Source organism: Wyeomyia smithii, chromosome 3 (assembly GCF_029784165.1).
Source record: "Wyeomyia smithii strain HCP4-BCI-WySm-NY-G18 chromosome 3, ASM2978416v1, whole genome shotgun sequence".
Lineage (NCBI taxonomy): Eukaryota > Metazoa > Arthropoda > Insecta > Diptera > Culicidae > Wyeomyia > Wyeomyia smithii.
The window spans coordinates 118,834,114-118,852,729 of record NC_073696.1 but is presented as its reverse complement, the minus strand read 5'-3'; the positions used below and the strand labels follow the sequence as shown (position 1 = coordinate 118,852,729).

At 38.0% G+C, this 18,616-nt stretch overlaps 1 protein-coding gene and 1 long non-coding RNA gene across 3 annotated transcripts in view; one reads left to right on the top strand and one right to left on the bottom strand.

Annotated features, from left to right (window-relative positions):
- LOC129730962 (putative uncharacterized protein DDB_G0277255) overlaps positions 1 to 18,616 on the top strand; it is a 219,120-nt gene that overhangs the window by 120,261 nt on the left and 80,243 nt on the right. The window lies entirely within an intron of this gene.
- LOC129730963 (uncharacterized) lies at positions 2,592 to 3,101 on the bottom strand. The gene is made up of 2 exons (XR_008728943.1): positions 2,948 to 3,101; positions 2,592 to 2,871 (listed from the first exon to the last, which is right to left on the bottom strand). It is a non-coding gene; the product is annotated as an uncharacterized LOC129730963 (long non-coding RNA).

The window sequence follows — 18,616 nt, the reverse complement described above, 5'->3', positions numbered from 1 at the left end:
TTATCGAAAAATCCGTTTGTTTTGTTTGGCCTTTGAGGTGATATTTATTGTCACAGGGTTGCCAAAAGTTCGGGTTTTTTTTTTCAAAAACTTCAAATCTTAAAACCGTTTTTTGTCGTTTTGAGAGATTTGAAACTCTATCGTATGATATTTTATTTTCGGATTCCTCAGAAAAATTTTGCATAAAATATGAAATATTGAGGGGGTCGTATTTTTGCATTTTTTAAGATAGAATCTTTCAATCTATAATGTCCATTATAACCACCATGCGTCTCCATTAAAAAAATTACTATTGCAATGCAAAAATATAGAGCAGGGAACCTATTTTAAGCAGTAATGCAGCCTACTGTGTATTGAGATGAAAGAGTTGAAATGTGTAGAATGAAATTAGAGACGTATGTACCAAACTGCAACAAATTTGAGCACTTAACAACTATGATGTAACTTCTTGCACTAAAAAATCAACGGAAAATGAACTTTCTCGTCGATCTTAATGGTATAGCATATAGTTGTTTTATTTTCTTAATTTTTGTTGCAATTAAGTGCTATTTTTTTGCATGTTTTGTATATGAAAACACCGAGAATTCAAAATTCGTCTTTGATTCAAATTCCGAACACTTGAACGTAATCGCCAAGAGATAGATAGGCAGACTGACTGTCACTTTTTTTAACGCCTGCTGATTCCCTGGAAGTGGGCCTACAGTAAAGAGTTATTATTCATTGGGTAAAGGACATTCCAAGGAACGAAATGGTATATGATACCTAATCATATTTTTTATTACACTAGCTATAATTATCCGATGTTTATTCCGAAGTGTTCGTAGTTTGAGACTGTTTGAAGTTTGAATCAAAACGGTATATCAACTTGTTCACTATCTTTTGCTTAATCAGGACTTGTTTTCAGATTTCAAAACTGATAAAGCAAACTTTAATAATAACCAATTGAAATTCTCAATCGAAGGACACTATTTCAATTACCCTGAACCTAGTTGGACAGTTTTCATCTGTTTTGCAGAAGATTTTTTTTCAGCATCTTAATTGCGCCTGAATGTTGACAATTTAGGTTCAACTTTTTCGATTGATATTTATTCACAGATTTCTCTGTGATTAGTGGGATTTTATGTATTCGTGAGTCATTTAGATAATTTTCTAATCAACGTTTTCGTTTCCGTTTTTGAAATTAACGATATTGACCAAAATTTTAGAATTTGAGGCCCGTTTTCTTCGCCTGATTAGAAGAAGCGCCCTTTAATCTGTTCCTCACTAATAAGTAAAATTTAAAATTTTGAAGTTGCACCTATTCATTTGAATTGAAAAAAAATTATTGAAACAAATCCATTTAATAACCGAGCTTTCGTCACTGATTTCACTTCTTCACCTTGGGCAACGGGGCGCTCAGATAATAGTTCCTTAGACGAATATATAATTGGTCTTATTGGTTTATAAAATTGCTAATATTTTAACGAAAAAATGCCATTTTCTGTTCTTTTTTTACAAATTTATTTTTAGTCAAAATATCAGTTATGGACTGAAGTTGAAGCACGTTGATACGTATGAAAATAAAAAGGATACAATTCAGTGGTTGCGGATTGCGTACAACAAATGGATCTTATGAAAGTATTCAGTCTCAAACTCATTGCTCAAAGTAATTTCGTCGCTTAATTTTCTCTCCATAAGCCTACTTTCCGCTTGATTCGTAACACAGTTAAATTCCAGAAACAAATTACCCTGGTCTGGGAATGGCGCATTGGCAAGTGTCATTGTAAATCCCATCTATCTCCATTTTCACTTAACTTTCATTCATGAATTCCCATTTTAAAAAACCCGAAGCTAATGGCCCAGGAAATGGCGAGCAAACGTGTCATCAATCTTTCGTAGGACTCCATTCGTAACTTGCTCGCGATCTGTCGCACTTGCGTATGGAAGCTCGAGCGACGACACTGCAGCTCCGGTACCTACCTGTTGCTTGCGCGTCGAAAAGCCATTCGACCGTTTCCTAACGATCTACGGCCGACCGTGTAGGTACCGCGGACACTTTGAACCCTGGTTCATTTCCATCAGTCGGTCCTAATTAGGCTATGCAACGGAAAGATAAATCAAATAATACAAAACTTAAAGACAGCACTGCGACGGCGGACGCGCGCGTGTGTGTGTGTATGAGTATGCGCGAGAGTGTGGAAAAGACCACAACATCACCATCGAATCTCGTCATCATTTACAGTCATCAAACCTGGCTGCCATAGTAGACCTGGCTCCGCTTCCAAATGGTTCAAGTCGAAATGACGCGAACAACTTAAACCGGGAAGTCGCTAAAGACTAAGCGGGCGGAAGACAGACGCGGACGGGTCGGGGTTGTTTCACGCATGTCCGTGTCAAACTTGTAAATCAAATTAGTCGTAAATTTAACACAGTCAGCAGAGCAGTGTATAGTTATACCCTCTATTATAATGCTGCTGCTGACTTGGTACCTACTCTGGATATGATCCAAAGCTCAGTTTATTGCTGCTGGCTAAGGCTCTCGCGTCTAACTTCAACGGTGGCGTTAGTAGGGTCCGGCTGAGGTCAATCCAACAGTAATTACAATTCAGGTATTATTATTTTCACAATTCGTCTTTTTAATGTACGCTATAAAATCGAACAAACAAAAGCAACCACAATTTAAAAGACAGGAGCTGGAACTGGAACTGGAAAAACTGGTGGCGGCCCGACAACAACTTGATTCGCAAAGCTCTCCACCGTAGGGACGACGTGAGCATTCCAAGCTTTGATTAGTAGGGGTCGGACCACTTTCTTAAGTTTCAGCGTGATTAGGAAGGGAGCACCGGCGGCCATGCTCAACAGCGCCAGCGTGAGTAGAATAATCGCGAAGAGCTGTGCGAGTAGAAATTATTGTTTCAGGTAATGACTGCGAATAAAATGTTTTAGAAAAATCGAAGTTGCTATTTACCTTCATTGCGTGTCACTTTAGTATTGGGTAACAATACGTTGTTAATAGAAGATGACTGCAGGTGAACTGTTAGAAGATATTGCTTGGACGAACTTTATATAGGTTGCTCAATTTCAGTGCCATGCTATGTATATCATGCCTTCAGGGTTTGAACGTTTATTTGCTTATTTCACTTTGCGCCACCTGCGACAAACCTGTTGAAGCATTTGCTATAGGCAATTTTCCTAACACTCTATAGTCAAGGTTGCACAATTTTAGATTTATGATTACAATTTGCAATGTCAGTGTGTGCAAGTAGAAGATGGACAGACTAGATCAATGTTCTAAAATGCATGCATTCTGCACAACCAAAAATGTTGATTGAATAACAAAACTATCGTATACAATTGACCACCATGCAGAGGAATGCTTAATAATGTTCAATTACTAAAAAGGTTCCGTATATATATATAGCGGTCATATAATGATTGTGTAAATTAAAAACTTTTATTTTATGATTTTGCGATGCAGATAAAATACAGAAGGAATAAAATGCTACTGGAGCTAAGAGTATACTCATTACTCATGTAAGAACACACTATTTTTAAACAACAGTCACGTTCTTGAAGTAAGAATAAGAAATGTAAACTTTCTCGAATGATTTTGATCTATTCTCTACCATTCTAAACAGTCGTTTTTATTTAAATTGTTATCTTTTTTTTTTATTTTCGCTTATTTTCCGTCGGTCTAGTTCCGCCACTGTTGTGGCCAATCACCGACGCCCAGGGAGACGACTCCACACCCAGGACCCTAACTCACGACCCGTTTATTAACGGACCGGCGCCAACGGCTTTACTTCCTCATGCGATGGAAGGCGTGATCCCAGAGATTATTCGCCTCAGAAAATCTCCCGGTGTCGGCTAGGATTGAATCTAGACCAGTTGGGTTGGTTGTGAGTGGATCACGCCACCTCACAACCATCGACACCTATGTCGGCGGTGGGATTCGAACCCAGGCGTCGAGCGTGGTTGGCGGAGACGTTACCAACCACACTAGGCCCCCGCTAAATTGTTATCTTCTTTTAGTAAAAAGTCGCTTATTTTTGTTGCATTATTTCTGCCATTTTTTCCTACTGTCAATTAAATCCGTGCGCGGCCGAATTTATTTTCACGCCGATAGTACCTAATTGTGCATGCTGGATTCTTTCCTAATCCCAGAATTATCAGGAATCTTAACCGAGCTTTATCAATTTTTGAATATTTGATTCAGTATTTGACATCATGAGTCAAAATTTAAAACAAACAATTAAGATGTTGTATTCTTATTTTCTTAAAGTTATTCGCAATTTAAAAATCTTCCGGAAACAATTGAAACATGAAGATTAAAATAATTGTCCTCTGTAAAATGCTTTTAAAGAATGGTGAAAATTTTAGTTCTCTTGCATAAAAAAATTGAATATTCAGAATAGGTAATATCTCCATTTGATTCTACTAGTTGAATGGAAACATTGCCTATTCTTAATATCTTATTTCATTTTATTAAGACGCTCAATAAGAAATTTATTCAAAATAGAATGGATTTTTTTTTGCAAAGATCATATCATATGTCCGGTAATATTGTGCTGAAACAGAAAATTTTAATTAAAGTGCTATTGGCCCTTCTTTCTGCCGAACTAAATTTTATGCTTATCAAAACAATCAAAACGGTTTTCAAGTAATATTTTTTTTTCAACAATAAGCAAATTAGTTTTGGAAATACGCCGTATTTTCAAAAGATCTACATGGGCCAAGCCTTGGCATAGAGATGTCACTACCAAGCAAAAATCTTTAGGAATGTCCGATTACATTTTGAGGTCACCAATCATAACAACAATGCTAGGATATTATTGACTCGTTCTTAATATTACTTTCAAATGTAAATAACACAGGCACAATCCAGTATTGGCTCGCTTGGCCGAAAAATATAAAAAAAAGTAAAATCGTCCTAAGTGACCGTAAACTCAAGTTGTGCGAGCTAATTGAGACCACATCAATTTTAAAGAAATGCGTTGTTTATACATGACGTGAAGAAGCTGTGGATCGTTTCTTAACAAACGGTCAAAAAGACTAACGTGTCAAACTTTCGATTACATGTCGCATAAGGTTTTTTTTGCGGCGATTAGAAACAATGGACAAAACATTGATTCACCACTATACTCCTGAATCTTATATGCAGTTAGTAGAGTACCTGGTGAGAATCGTCCGAAGTGCCCAAAAACATTACTAGTATTTTTAAGGATTTGGAAGGCATAATATACGCCGATAAGAAATGTAAAATAATTAATAAACAATAAACAATATTATTGTACATTTTTGGCTCGATTTTATGTTAAAATCAAGGCAAAATGGCCGCAAATAGTGAAGAAAAAGCCGCTCTTCCAGCAAGATGACGCTCTCGCTCATTTTACTCGCAATACAACTGCTAATTAGAAGTAATTGCGTTACGAGCTGGTTTCCCACTCTCCATGTTTACTAGATTTAGCCCAGAGCCTTTTTTCTGATTCTCCATTTGATAATCTTGCTCTCTGACGAGCGATTCAACTTGAACACAGAGGTAGATTTGGGAACAAAAGACTATTTTAAAGAACTTGACGCGCAGTACTACAAAACTGGCATCGAAATGTTAAAGGACTCTAATATTTTTTTTAAAAAGAAGTACACAACAATCTAGGTTAATTACCCGACGTTTCGGCCGTTTTGGCCCGTGAAAAGGGCCACCAAAACTGCCGAAACTTCGGGCAATTAACCTATATTGTCGTGTTTTTCCTTTTAAAAAAAGTCTGAGAAAGCCAAAATAAAAAACATCCGCATAACTACCAGCAGTCGTTAAAATTAAAATATATTTTATTATTTATTTATGCTAACTTTCACGTAAATGAAAAAACTTTTCGGTCCTCTATAATATCTGCTCAACATCTCCCCAATTTCAATTCTAGGGTAAATTAACATATAGTGAACCACCCGTCAAAGTACCTCAATTTCTCTCAACATTAATCGGAATTTTTAACTGTTTGTGATGCAGATTGGATGAATGAGATGTATTCCGATGAAAGTATCCTGAAAATCCCTTTTTTTGAATTTTTTGCATATATTCAGTTAATCTGGCGGGTGGTCCACCATAGGTTATTTTACTCTATATCATCATTATATACGACTAATAATATGCCGCGCCACAATTTATCTTCTCATCAATACACTAAGGCCGCTTTTTACGCGGTTTTTTTACACGGGTTTTTTTTTATGCGGATTCCGGAATTTACGCGGTTTTTTCACGCGGATTTCGGAATTTACGCGGTTTTTTTACGTGGATTCTGGAATTAACGCGGTTTTGTTTTACGCGGTTTCCGGAACTTACGCGGTTTCCGGAATTCACGCGGTTTTTTTTTACGCGAATTCCGGAATTTACGCGGTTTTTTACGCGGATTCCGGAATTTACGCGGTTTTTTTTACGCGGCACGTATCCCCCGCGTGAAAAACGACTTGAATGTATTATTTTTCTGTCAATGAGAAAGGAAAAAAATTCTAATAAAAATATACTTGTTCCCCACCACAGTTTCTATTCTCATCAATATTTATCAATATCTAATGAAACTATACTTCATCAAAGGCAAATCAACCTATAGTGGACTCTTTTATTTTACTAACACATCATGGACAACCCGTCCAGATTAACTCCATTTCTCTCAACATAAATCAATCGAAACACGAATATGCGAATAAAAATGTTGACCGGGCTTAGCGTCTATCATTCAAAAAATTATTGTAACTAAAGGAGAAATTTGCTTCGAACTTATCACTTGCGTTCACTCTGGAACAAAACAATGCAAGTATTGTACCAAAGAGTTGTATGTAGTTGTACGTCAAATTTGCGGTCGTAGCTTTGCAAACAACCCTTGTAATTTTTGGTTTTTCTGAAAAATAGATCAACGATACTCAAATGGCAAAATGCTTAACTTATTACCTACTTTTACATAAGATTGACTGAAATACCGAAAAATTTAAATTTTTTTTTGATTTCGGCAAATTTTGATTTAAAATGGGGGTGGTGTTTTTGCACTCATCAGTGTTTGTTTGCACGAATAGTACCTAATAAAAAAATCGAATTTTGCGATTCACCGATAAAATGAAGTTTTCATATCCTTTATATAATACTACGAAAAACTCATGCGAGCCACAATTGGATAGTTTAATCGCGAATTTGTATTATTTTTTGACAATAATGAACAAAATGTTTTTTAGTTGGTCAAAACAGTATAATGCGATTTAACTGATGAGTATAGCGAATCAAATCATTCGAATCCGTGCAAAAGAATGTCTTGTTTGGTACTGATTGAATACTACTCGCAGCATCATGAAGCTACACGTTCAAAAAAATTACTGGAACAGATAAAATGTATAACTGCGATCTGTGTCGCAAAAACAATTGAAAATTTTTACTATGCATTAGTTTGAAGTTCAAAATAACTTCTTAAAATTTAATATTACACTCTTGTCAAGTAATGTAATGTTTACAGAACTGATTTACTAAGTCCTCCTGATTTCTGACACTCGCTACTACACCATACCGCATCGATAGCCACGCTGATGAAACACCAGAAGAGAAGCACAAGTGAGATGTGGCGAAGCCGATATCTCTCCGCTCCGAAGCCAAACTGCTTACCCACTACCAGGGCTAGTTCGTGTTCGTCACCGGCGGAAAGCCGAAGCCAATCCCGAGCTTCTAACAACGGAGCGGAGCAATCACTGATCTATCCATGCTGCCTTCCGTGACTGCTCTGCTTTATGTGCGCTGGTGGTGTTGCGATGATGATCGGAGTTCCTCGCTTGGCGCTTTCTGGTCGGCGGGTTACCTTCCATTTACGAATGTGAGGTGCGCGTCTTCGCTTCGCCTTGGCCTGCCTCACTTTGGTACAATTGGCTATTAAAGTGAACTGACATATTGCAACCGGTAGCTATACGGACAGATGAAAGTTTTAGGGCCACTTGTTGTCAACTTGAAGGAGTCTTTATGCTTGGTAATGATGGACGACGGAAAATGATAGCGTGATGATTACTTGCAAAATCGTTTGTATGCTAATCATCGAATAAAAGCTTTATTTGGTTAAAAAAATGATTGTTGGGAAAATAAAACATATTCGGCCTTGAAAAAAATAAACAGTTTTGAAACTATAGAACAATATATCGAATATAAAATTAATGTGCTTGTGCACAGGCTTTCTTGCGTAACATAAAACTCTAACTAAACTAAATGTTCGCCAACCAGAACAGTAGTAAATCAGCTTGATCGAAAGCTCTCAACCCGGAAGATCAACCAGGCTAGATGACCGCCGCAGCGACCGGGGTGGTGGATCGCAGTGATGTGACGGTGCAATCGGTAGCGTCAACCGTAGCATGTTAATGAACTTTACGCGGCAGGAGAGAAAGAGAGAGAGAGAGAGACACGCAGAGATAGAGAGGTCTGTCACTGTACCGCTGTACCTGTCATCCACATACTCAACCGAAACTTGCCCTCGCGGGGTGGTGACAATGACGGCGGCGGCTCGAGCTTCGCCTTGGCTCGAATAAACTTGGACCGCACGCTCCGCTCGAACTGTTTGTTTTCTTTCGCTTGTGCTGGTGACTACGGTGACTGCCTACAATAGGAGCAAATTGTCCCCCAAAGGCTATGGTCGATGGTCGTGTTACCACCGCGTTTAGACTTCTTCCTTCCCGTGCTATCAGTTGAGCCGTGAGCGCAGCTGTTTGTCCAACGCCGCTGCCGCCGTGGAGGAATTTCTGATGATGACCATAACAGCAACGCTCGCCAGTTGCCGCTAGCTAATTAAGGCCCTTTTGTCAAGTTTAGAGAGATGCTAAATCAGTCAAAAATAAAAGCTGACCGATCGATTCAGTAAGCATCATCGCTAACTTTATTACGGTCCAACCAAGCGGCGACGAACTGGCGTTGGCCTTTGCACGGGACTATTCGGCCCGGGTGACCATTTTCACTTCCCGCTGGCTATGCTTGGCGGTGGTCTATTTAAAGTGGATCAAGCCACCGGTCGATCATTTCACACCAAACGGTTCTCTGCGTCCTGTCTCACTTGACCACATCACAATAGAACCGGAACGGGTTTTCGGTTATTGAACCGTCTGCTAAGCTTCATTTGTTTTGGAGCTGCGGCTATGAAGTGGTGCTGTACCAGTTGGAACCGTCGAACACGTTTGTTTGATCAAATGAAAATATGCTGCATGTGGGTATTGGAAATGGTTTGTGTTGTTTTTTGGGCACCCCGGTGTTTACTTAAGAAAAAACTGTTAGATTTATTGTAATACATTTTCAACCTTATTATTCAATTTGAAAATTTAGTAAAAACCTAATTATTTTCAAAATATTGCGGACTTTAGGTCAGGAGTTACTTGGCGATCCAGTTAAATGGGGTCCATCATCGATTTAAAGACTAGTGTTTTTTTCTCCTACAGATAGAAACCGAAGAACAATTCTTTGCAAAATGGTTTGTTTTACAAAACAGTTATGGTTAACCATGAGTATCTCAAATGGTTACATAATTTTAAAAGATTGCCTATGTACCATATTGTGCAATATTGCATAGTAAAAAAAATTCTCGTTATCTATAAATTTTTTATTAAAAAAAAATATCAAAATTAGTTAAATACTAAATTACATGTCTTGATATTTTTCTAAAAAAGGCAATACGCTGCTAATCTGATAAAAAGGCAATACGCTGCTAATCTGAATAAATGGTGGCAGAGTAATATTCAAAAACGAAATTCCCAGCTTAGAGAGAGAGCCGAAATAGCTAAATTCTCATGTAGGAAGCATGCCACCTTAAAGGGCTATTTGTAACAGATTTTTGAGAGATTTGTTTCTTTATCAAAAACAAATAGTAGGTACACTATTTTTGGTAGTTTATGAAAGACGAACCGAACTATTTCGGCAACAGTTTCCTTTGGAATGTTTTCTACAGCAGTCTGATGCAAAAACTTTTTCGCTACCGAACTAATAAAGTTCTTGATGGGATCTTACGTACATGTGTTTAGTATATAAAAATAATGCTTGATTGGAAAAATATTGTGTCGAAAAACACGTATCGAACGGTTTTGGAGTACCTACCTATATAGTAAAATGAAGCGATTTATAAAGAACCAGCAAAAAGAACATAAATAGAGTGCCAATCAGTTGTACGGGAAAAAGTGACCAGAAAATTTAAATACTACAAGGCATACAGACTTAGGGGTTATATGAAATGCTGACGTAGAACTAAACACTGTCACTAGAGGGATTTTTCCTAACAAAGTTTACAGAGTCCGCAGTATTTTTATTCTCAGAAAAAAGGCTGAATAAAATCTTTTTTTGAAATATATTTAAAAACACTCGAAAAAATTTCTTTTACATCTGGCGATATTGTGCCTGTTTTCGGTCAAACAACATTTATTTGATACGGCACAAGCGTATCGTTGTTATCGAACCAATTATTACTCTTAAAGCGCCTGAACCAGAATTAATTCTATTTCTTCAAAAACCAAATCCAACCAAATTTCTTAAATCCAACAATACTTACGTTATCATAATGAATGGTTTTGTCTTATTGAGCTCTGATTGAATCGAAAATAATTATATGAATCTTACTACGAAAATAATTTTGAAGCCATACATAGGCTCACTAATAAGGGAACATTGGAAGATATGTCAAATAAAATAATCAACAAGTACCAGCAAAAAATTGTAGCAATCAACAATTACAACGAAGTTGAGGTTCAAAATGATTTTTTTTTGTTTGTTTGTTTGACAAGTTTTTTTTTCATTTGCCAACAAATAATTTCACTGTAATACGAATACAGCTAATATACGTATATCAGAGGGGTGGGTTTAGGGTTAGGATGAAAAATTACTTTCTGTCTTCCAGTTCGAAAACCTATACATGCTGATTCGACGATCCATCCATTTCTAAGACATTCGGCATAAGCAACTTATTCGAAATCAAAAATTTAAGGCTTTTTATCAGCCAAATAGGTAAAGCTTTTCCCGCTTTGGGGCACGGCTTCCGGAAGTCCGATTGCGAAGGCTGAGTAAATTTTTGTTCGCGTACCCCCTGAAGGCTTTCGAGTTCCCCCAGAGGTATGCAATATAGCATTCTTCGTACGTGCGGAGAAAATGAAGACCACCCGGATTCATGTCTACTGCTAGATTGATTTTATTGAACAATTTATACTCTAACCACCGAGAGAAACAATTTTCTTTTTGAAATTTTCCGCATTTCTTTTTCTAGGCCTTTTTTGGCTTTAAAAACTTTATCGCTAATTTTTGTTGTTGCCTACTCATTGTTTCTCCCGTGGAAAACAAGGTGTCTAACATCAGCACTCTTTCCTGGCGGAGAAATGTCGGTAAAATATACTATTTTACAGAAGGTTACATCAAATGTATGTACGTGGGAATTGAATTATGTGACTGTACCTCTGGGAAAGAGGGAGCTGCACAATTGAGTTGGAATCATGCATGTGGAATTTTTCCGAGAAGACAAAATTTCTGAAACCAACTGCTAAACGAAATTCCAAAAACTGTTTTGGAATTGATCGTTAACTGAACTACGCAACGGTTACTTTCAAACAGCACGTGCGTTGCACGGTAAGAGGCATCGCTTATGATAGCAGAAAAACACTTCATTTCCTAAGTTGTTCTCTTATATTATCTCTCTTCAATATTCTCTCGCAGTCTTTTCTCTATTGCAACGCGAACCGTATTGAAAGTGAGTGATGTGAGCGTGCCAAACCACTGTTTTTCTAATGCCGTTTTGTAGTTTGAAGGTAATTGATTTAGGTAACTCCCTAGCATAGCATAGCATATAGCATAGCATATTTGATCGCCCGTGTGTTGCCCGCGATTGACCAGAATCAGCTGAAATTGCACAAAGAACCGTCAAAATGGTGCTTAGGAGTAGCAAGCCATTTTCAGTGTAAAATTCCTGGTGATCTTTCTTTTCACTGATCAATAACGTGGCTGGCCTCGCCCAATGCAGATCAATCGAGGAAGGGATATCGGGAATGTTAGTTTAATACTTGTTGCTACTAGAGACCGAGGAAGCCTCTGCATCATCCACAAGTATCAAAGGAAGGAATTAGTGTTAGTGGAAAGGAATTGATCTGGATCCATCGAGGTTGATGGTGCGATCTTTCCTACACAAATTCGCGCACGATATGGTTATTTCTCGGTCTCTGGGCAACCGGCCACCAGGAGACGATATAAATAGAACCACGCCACGATCGCTGCATCGGCATACAGGAGAATTGAAGTTTCTAGTTATCTTCGGCAACCTACCAATCGTTAACAGTTTGTATCACACTAAACTTCGCGTTTCATCCTGTGAGCTTTTTAAATTTACCTTGAAACGAATGGATTTCGTAAAACGCAACAACCGCACGCCAAACGCAAACTAAGCAAACTACTGGTACCAGTGAAAAATATCATACCGCGTTGTTTCGTGACATGATGGATAAGCGCTCAAATAACCGATAAAGCGAGTAAGGGGGAAAAGTCTCTGACCAAAGAGCCAATACGAGGCACACCCGAGCGTTGTACGATGTAAGATCATTGATGCGTGGTTATTGGACTTCGAAACCGATGTATGAGGATAGTCACACTGAGCGCGGTCAAAATACCGCGCGCAAATCCTAATGTAAAACTAGGTTACTCATGCACCATTCTTGTCTTGAGTAATAATGCGGTTCGGGGAAGAAAACCGACCAGGGTTACCGGCTAAGAATATTTGCCTAAAAACGTGGACTTCGCGGAAAATTTTATATAAACTATAATACCTACTGAGTATAAAAACTGGCAGAGTTGCATGCCTTCAAAGCAAGAAAACTTAGAAAAATGCCAATATGCATATCAAACAAAACAGAGTTAGAAGTTCATTTACAAAATGCCAAAACAATCGCTATCAACATTCAGTCGCATGGTATGATGTTATATCGACCAACGAGATTTTCAAAATAGATTTAAAAAATGTTGTTCAGGTTTTGCAACATTCGTCCAAAAGCTAGTTAAATCATAAAATTGGAGCGTACCATCGAATAAAATACCCGTAAAGACTTGGAATGGATCAGATAGCTTGAATTTGAGCTTGATCTACTGAGCTTGAGCTACTGATCAGAATCAGTCGCAATTGTACATCAGATAATAATTTATTCGCGCCTGCATGCTAATCAATACTGACACCTGGCGGTCAAATAAAGGAAGCAAATGTTAGATCAATGCTAGTTACTACTAGTTACTACAAGTTTATAAAAAGGCAAATATGGATACGAAACAAAGTAGAGTTTTAAGTTTATTTGCAAAATACCAAACTGATCACAATTGAAATGCGGTTATCATGGACGGCGTGTTGTATGTTTCCAACTTAACTATTCAAAAAAGTGTATATGTACAAATATTTTTTGACCGAACTAAGCAAAGCTTTTTGACAAAATGTTAAATTAATAACGATTAGTTGGTGTGGTCAGTGTGGACTCATGTTGGCCCGACTCACACGAATTGAACATAATCATCCAAGAGTACACTATTCGTTCAAAAGCTACGAAATCATAAATTGAATTTTAGTTTCAGGTTCATGAAAAATGAAAATAATGAGCAATCCTACTGCGCACGCATGCCGAGCAAATTGTTGAAAACACGGCAACACTTCGCATCGACTTCATCATGTTTCGACACACACACACACACACACACACACACAAGCAAACTTCAATTCAAGCAACCATCATCTCTCTTCACGCCTCACACGCAGCCAACACAAATGTACACGAATGCACTAATCACCACGCAGCACAAAAGGCAGAAAAAAACAAATTCTCTCTCGCTATGCTGTTCAAATCGAATGGAAGAAAAGTTGTGTGCGTTAACATAGGTAGTCAGGCCTGAAACACGTCGAACGCCAAAGCGAGCGATCGGGCGAGACTCCCGCCGCAGCTCAATAAAGGGCTATTCCCACTGCTTCCGTTCCGGGACCGGGCTCGTCCGGGACTTTTCATGCATTCACACTGCGCCGTGCTTGAACCGTGCCTGCGCTGCGCTCTGGCTGAGAAATGTTGATGTGTGTATGTGAAAGAACGTCTTTCTCTTTTTTTCATACCGCAGCTCACTCCGCGCGAAATATGTCACTACAACATACACGCATCCACCCGAGTGCCTTCCGTGCCTTCTCCGGCCAACACAAAGTATCGTCGGCAACGATAGTTTTTCCCTCGCACTGCGGCAGCACGACGGCAACTCAACGTTGTCCCGGCTTGGGCACGGCGCGTTGGTGTGAATGCGTTCATAAGAACGCATGCAATCAATCTCAAACGAGCTCGGACGACACGCGGAACAGCCACGGCCCGGTCCCGGCCCGGTCCCGGAGCGGAAGCAGTGGGAATACCCCTTAAACAGCCGTAAGTAGATCTGTTCACCAACCTACGGCAAGAATCCTACCGGACCGCCCGCGCCGGCGTCCAACATGTTTCAGGCCTCACAGTTTCACTGTAAATGTAAAATATTATCAACACCAATACTTAGCTTCTGATTCCTGTCTCTCCAGTTGCATTTTACGAGCCAGCTGAAGCAAAAAGGTTTGCTCTTTGCTGCGTGCAATAGTGATGGGAAACTTATCGATACTTATCGATAATATCGATAAGTGCTTGACATCGATATTATCGTTAATTTTTTGACGTTAACGATAATTATCGATATTATAAGGGTGAGCACAAGTCAGTGCGGCTGGTTACTGGAGGAGACCCAAAAGAAGGAGACCTCACCTACCCTTCCCCAGGAGTTGCTTTTGCCGCTGGGTATTTGTTGCTATTCGACAAGATTTAGCATTGTTTGGAGTGGTGTAAAGGTTCCCCCCGGATGTCACTGAGTTTCTGAGAAATAATGGTAACTAAAAAGGTATTTATAGTTTTTAGTTTCCTATGAACAGATGAATTCGACAACTCAGTACTGGAGAACTTTAAAAAAATATCCAATCTTTTCGCACCAGCTCATAAAAAGCAATGACACGAAATTGTAATAAAATGCATTTTCTTTGGCTTGCCAACTCTTATAATATGATGGACATGCATAGCGGCAGTCTATTGGTAATTCTCTGGTAATTGTTTAGTTTAACTTGGAACTGTTTAAGTTTAAAGTATCTGTTACCCAATAAACAATTTTTAGTTCAACTAAAAATCCAAATCAACGAAATTGTTGCGGCAAAAAAAGTATCCTGATTTATACAGGGGGTGGAAAAAATAATTGAGATAAAAAAAATTCTCTCGAATTTTAAATGGCCAGAACTTTACGAAAAATGAATCAATTTTGATAACCAGTTTCATTCCACTGGCAAACAGTATTATATTAGTATTACTTGGGAACTTGGTGTGACCATCCTACACCGAAAATGTGTCGGATTTCAAGGGTGTGTGTCAAAGTGTACATTTTTGCAACGCATAGAACGTTTTAGGCAACTAAATTGTCTATCTAAAATACTTCATTTAAAGAAATCTGAGATCACCGATATTTTCTAAAATCATTTTTTGTTTTTAAAATTATATTTTTTTCAGAGTAGGATCTTAAACTCATTTTTTTATATTTTTGAAGTAGGCTGACCAGATTTTCTCGGGATAAAAACGGGACAAACGGGTTCAAAAAACGGTACACATGTTAACATTTATTCTTGAAATTTTTTTCCAACCAAAGCATGCAAACAATTGGGACTGCTTCGATGAACTTACCCCATCCTGAAGAGTGCAATTTTCAGCAATGAGTTCCTGAAATTTGTCACATGATGATCGAAATTTGACTAACAATTATCATGGTCTCAACTTTCAATCTGACCTTTTCAAATGTTAATCCAGATAAATTTTCAAACGCAAGTTTGCAAAGTTGCTTGGTTTAATAAGACCTACACACCCACAATGTTCGATTGAATTCTGCTAGAGTGCTGCAAGCTCAAAGAAAATTAGTACCCAACAGGGAAAAAACCGCCAAAATCAACACCCATACTTAATAAATTCATACCTCGATGATTCCTTGGCGAATTTTCAATCTTTGGCTACCAATGAACCTGAAATAAATTCTGATCGATGTGGTACCGAAGTCGGTGAATCCGCCCAATGTCCCCCTCCTGCTTCCCATCGAGAATTTCTGGGCAAACTTGAAGCGCAAGATCTATTCCAACAATTTTGTCGCGAAAACGGAGGAGGAAAATAAAAAAAAAACGAAGAAAGGGCTTAAAAACATGGCTACACGCATGTTTTCGTCCGCCATGGCAAATGTTACGGTTAACTGCCGGAAGGCCGCACGCAAGGACGTAATATTTTTTTGCGAGGAAGCTAACATGATAACCTTGCATGGGAAATTCATCCAACTCAATTATCTGTCATAGTTTCTTTTTCATCACCATCTGAAATAGTTTTTTTTTTCATCATCTGAAAAAAATTTTTTTTACCGCAAACGTTAGCTGTCAAATTATCGATACTTATCGATAATATCGATAAAACCCCCGGAATTATCGATTGTTATCGATGTACGTTTTGGGCGATATTTCCCATCACTAGCGTGCAAAGCTCAATGGGGGATAAAAAGAAATAAACAAACACAATCCTATAATCGATGTCAGGAGAGGACGTATGATAGAGCCCATTTCTTCACAATTTACGGCTTCCACTTCACTCTCAATTCACTAACACTACCGTTCACTTGGTAGAAATGAAAGCGTACACGAATGGCGAGCGAACTATATCTTCTGTGCCAATTTATACTGCATAATCAATTCCATTTTTGATCTTCTAATTTTCACTCCACTATAATTAATTTGTATCTTACACACGCCACACTCCATAAACTTGAGATTTTTCAACTTTTTATAACTTCCAGAGCGAAAATAAAAGTGAATTTTATGAAAAATTTACGGACCGATTTAATGTGCGTTTGTTTTGTTAGCCATGTTGCCAGTCTCCTCATCCTGCCTTTCTCTTCAATACTCTAAATTCAATTTTTCATTTTTTTCTTCAATATTCACACATTCACACATAAGCAGAATCTCACTGGTCAACCTCAAATGTCTTATTAGAAAAATCACTGTTTCGTTCTCCACGGTCGACCTGAAAATGAAAAATAACCAGAGTTGCCAGAGATGCGTATATAGAATTTCTAGATGGGTACGAGTTGTGTATCATCGAACAGATCTGAATGCGTTTCCATGAAGCGATGATTGTGTGTTTTCAACATAGCTTGCATCCGCTAGCTAGCAAGTAAATTCTTGTGTTTTCCTCAAACGTAGTTTCCAGAACGTGGTATGATTTTAAGACACACATGAAGCCTTTGAAATCATCAGCGTTTGCTTACTGTATGACGGAGCAAAAATGGTACTTGGCAGCTTTTGTCATATTTTTTTCTTTCTCCGTATGCGTATGACGAATTAACTAATACACGAACACCAGATGAGTTGGAGATGGAAGAAACTAGCAACGTGTGCAAAATATGCGATAGTATGTGTTGTTACTTGACTGGAGAAGAATGTTATTACTCTTTACGTAACAAATCTATTACAAAAGGGAGATCTTTTAGTTATTGCTTTTAAAGTGACAAGGAGAAATTTCGCATGCACGAAGCTGCTGATATTTGTTTGTTTAATTTTAAAAATCGATATAAGAGATTATGTAAGTGGGAACAGTTTTTAAAGTCTCTTTAGGCGTCATCTCTTAATCCTCTAGTGCCCAAAGTAATTTTCAGAAGGGCTTCGAAAAAATCAATACGAATCTTTATAAACATTTTTAAGTATTGATTGAAGATTTTAAAGAGGTTTAACAGAAGACCATCTGTAGGCGACACTGGGCACTAGAGGGTTTAATTGGAACTAATGACTTTTTTCGAAATTCTCAATTCCGCTTCCCCCATAATAAAGCTTAGTAAGATTTTGCATCACCCCCTCTCTCCCACAAACCTCATGTCAGATTTTCTTTTTAAGGAAAAATTAGTTTTTGAAACAAAAATAAACAAAATAAATTAACCAATTCAATTAGCAGCACGTTAAATTAATTAAAACTGAAAACTAAGTAAACGAAGTGAAATACATAATCATTCAGCTAAGGGGAATTACTTGCTTTGATTCAACTAGTGTTTTTTTAGTTTGAGTTTCGAGCTGAGCATTCGTAAAAAATCTGGATCCCCCCTACCGCTAAACCCTTACGTAATTTGTGGATGACGACCCCTTGAAGTTTGTAGTCGTGAAAAACTGCACAACAGGGTTCACTGCAGTACTTTTACAGTAAGTCTGTTTTTTTAAATGAGGGGAGCATTTAGGTGGGAGAGTAAATTGCGTTTTTTGTGCGGTGTGGTTACAAACGATTTATATTTGGAAGTACACTCCACATATTTTTGGAAACAAATCATTCATAATAAATTACACCAAATATTTCGAGTAAATTAAATATATTTCAAATTGGAAATCTAAAAAGTATCACCAGGGTGGCGAAAAAATTTCCAAGATGAAATTCCCTGATTTTTCCTGATATTCCCTGAAAATTAATTTCCCTGATATATTTCAGCATTCCGCACAAAAAAGTGCAACGTGCATCGCGGTGTATTTCTCTGTATTCCCATTAGAGTGATATATTATTTTTGATTCACTCAGCT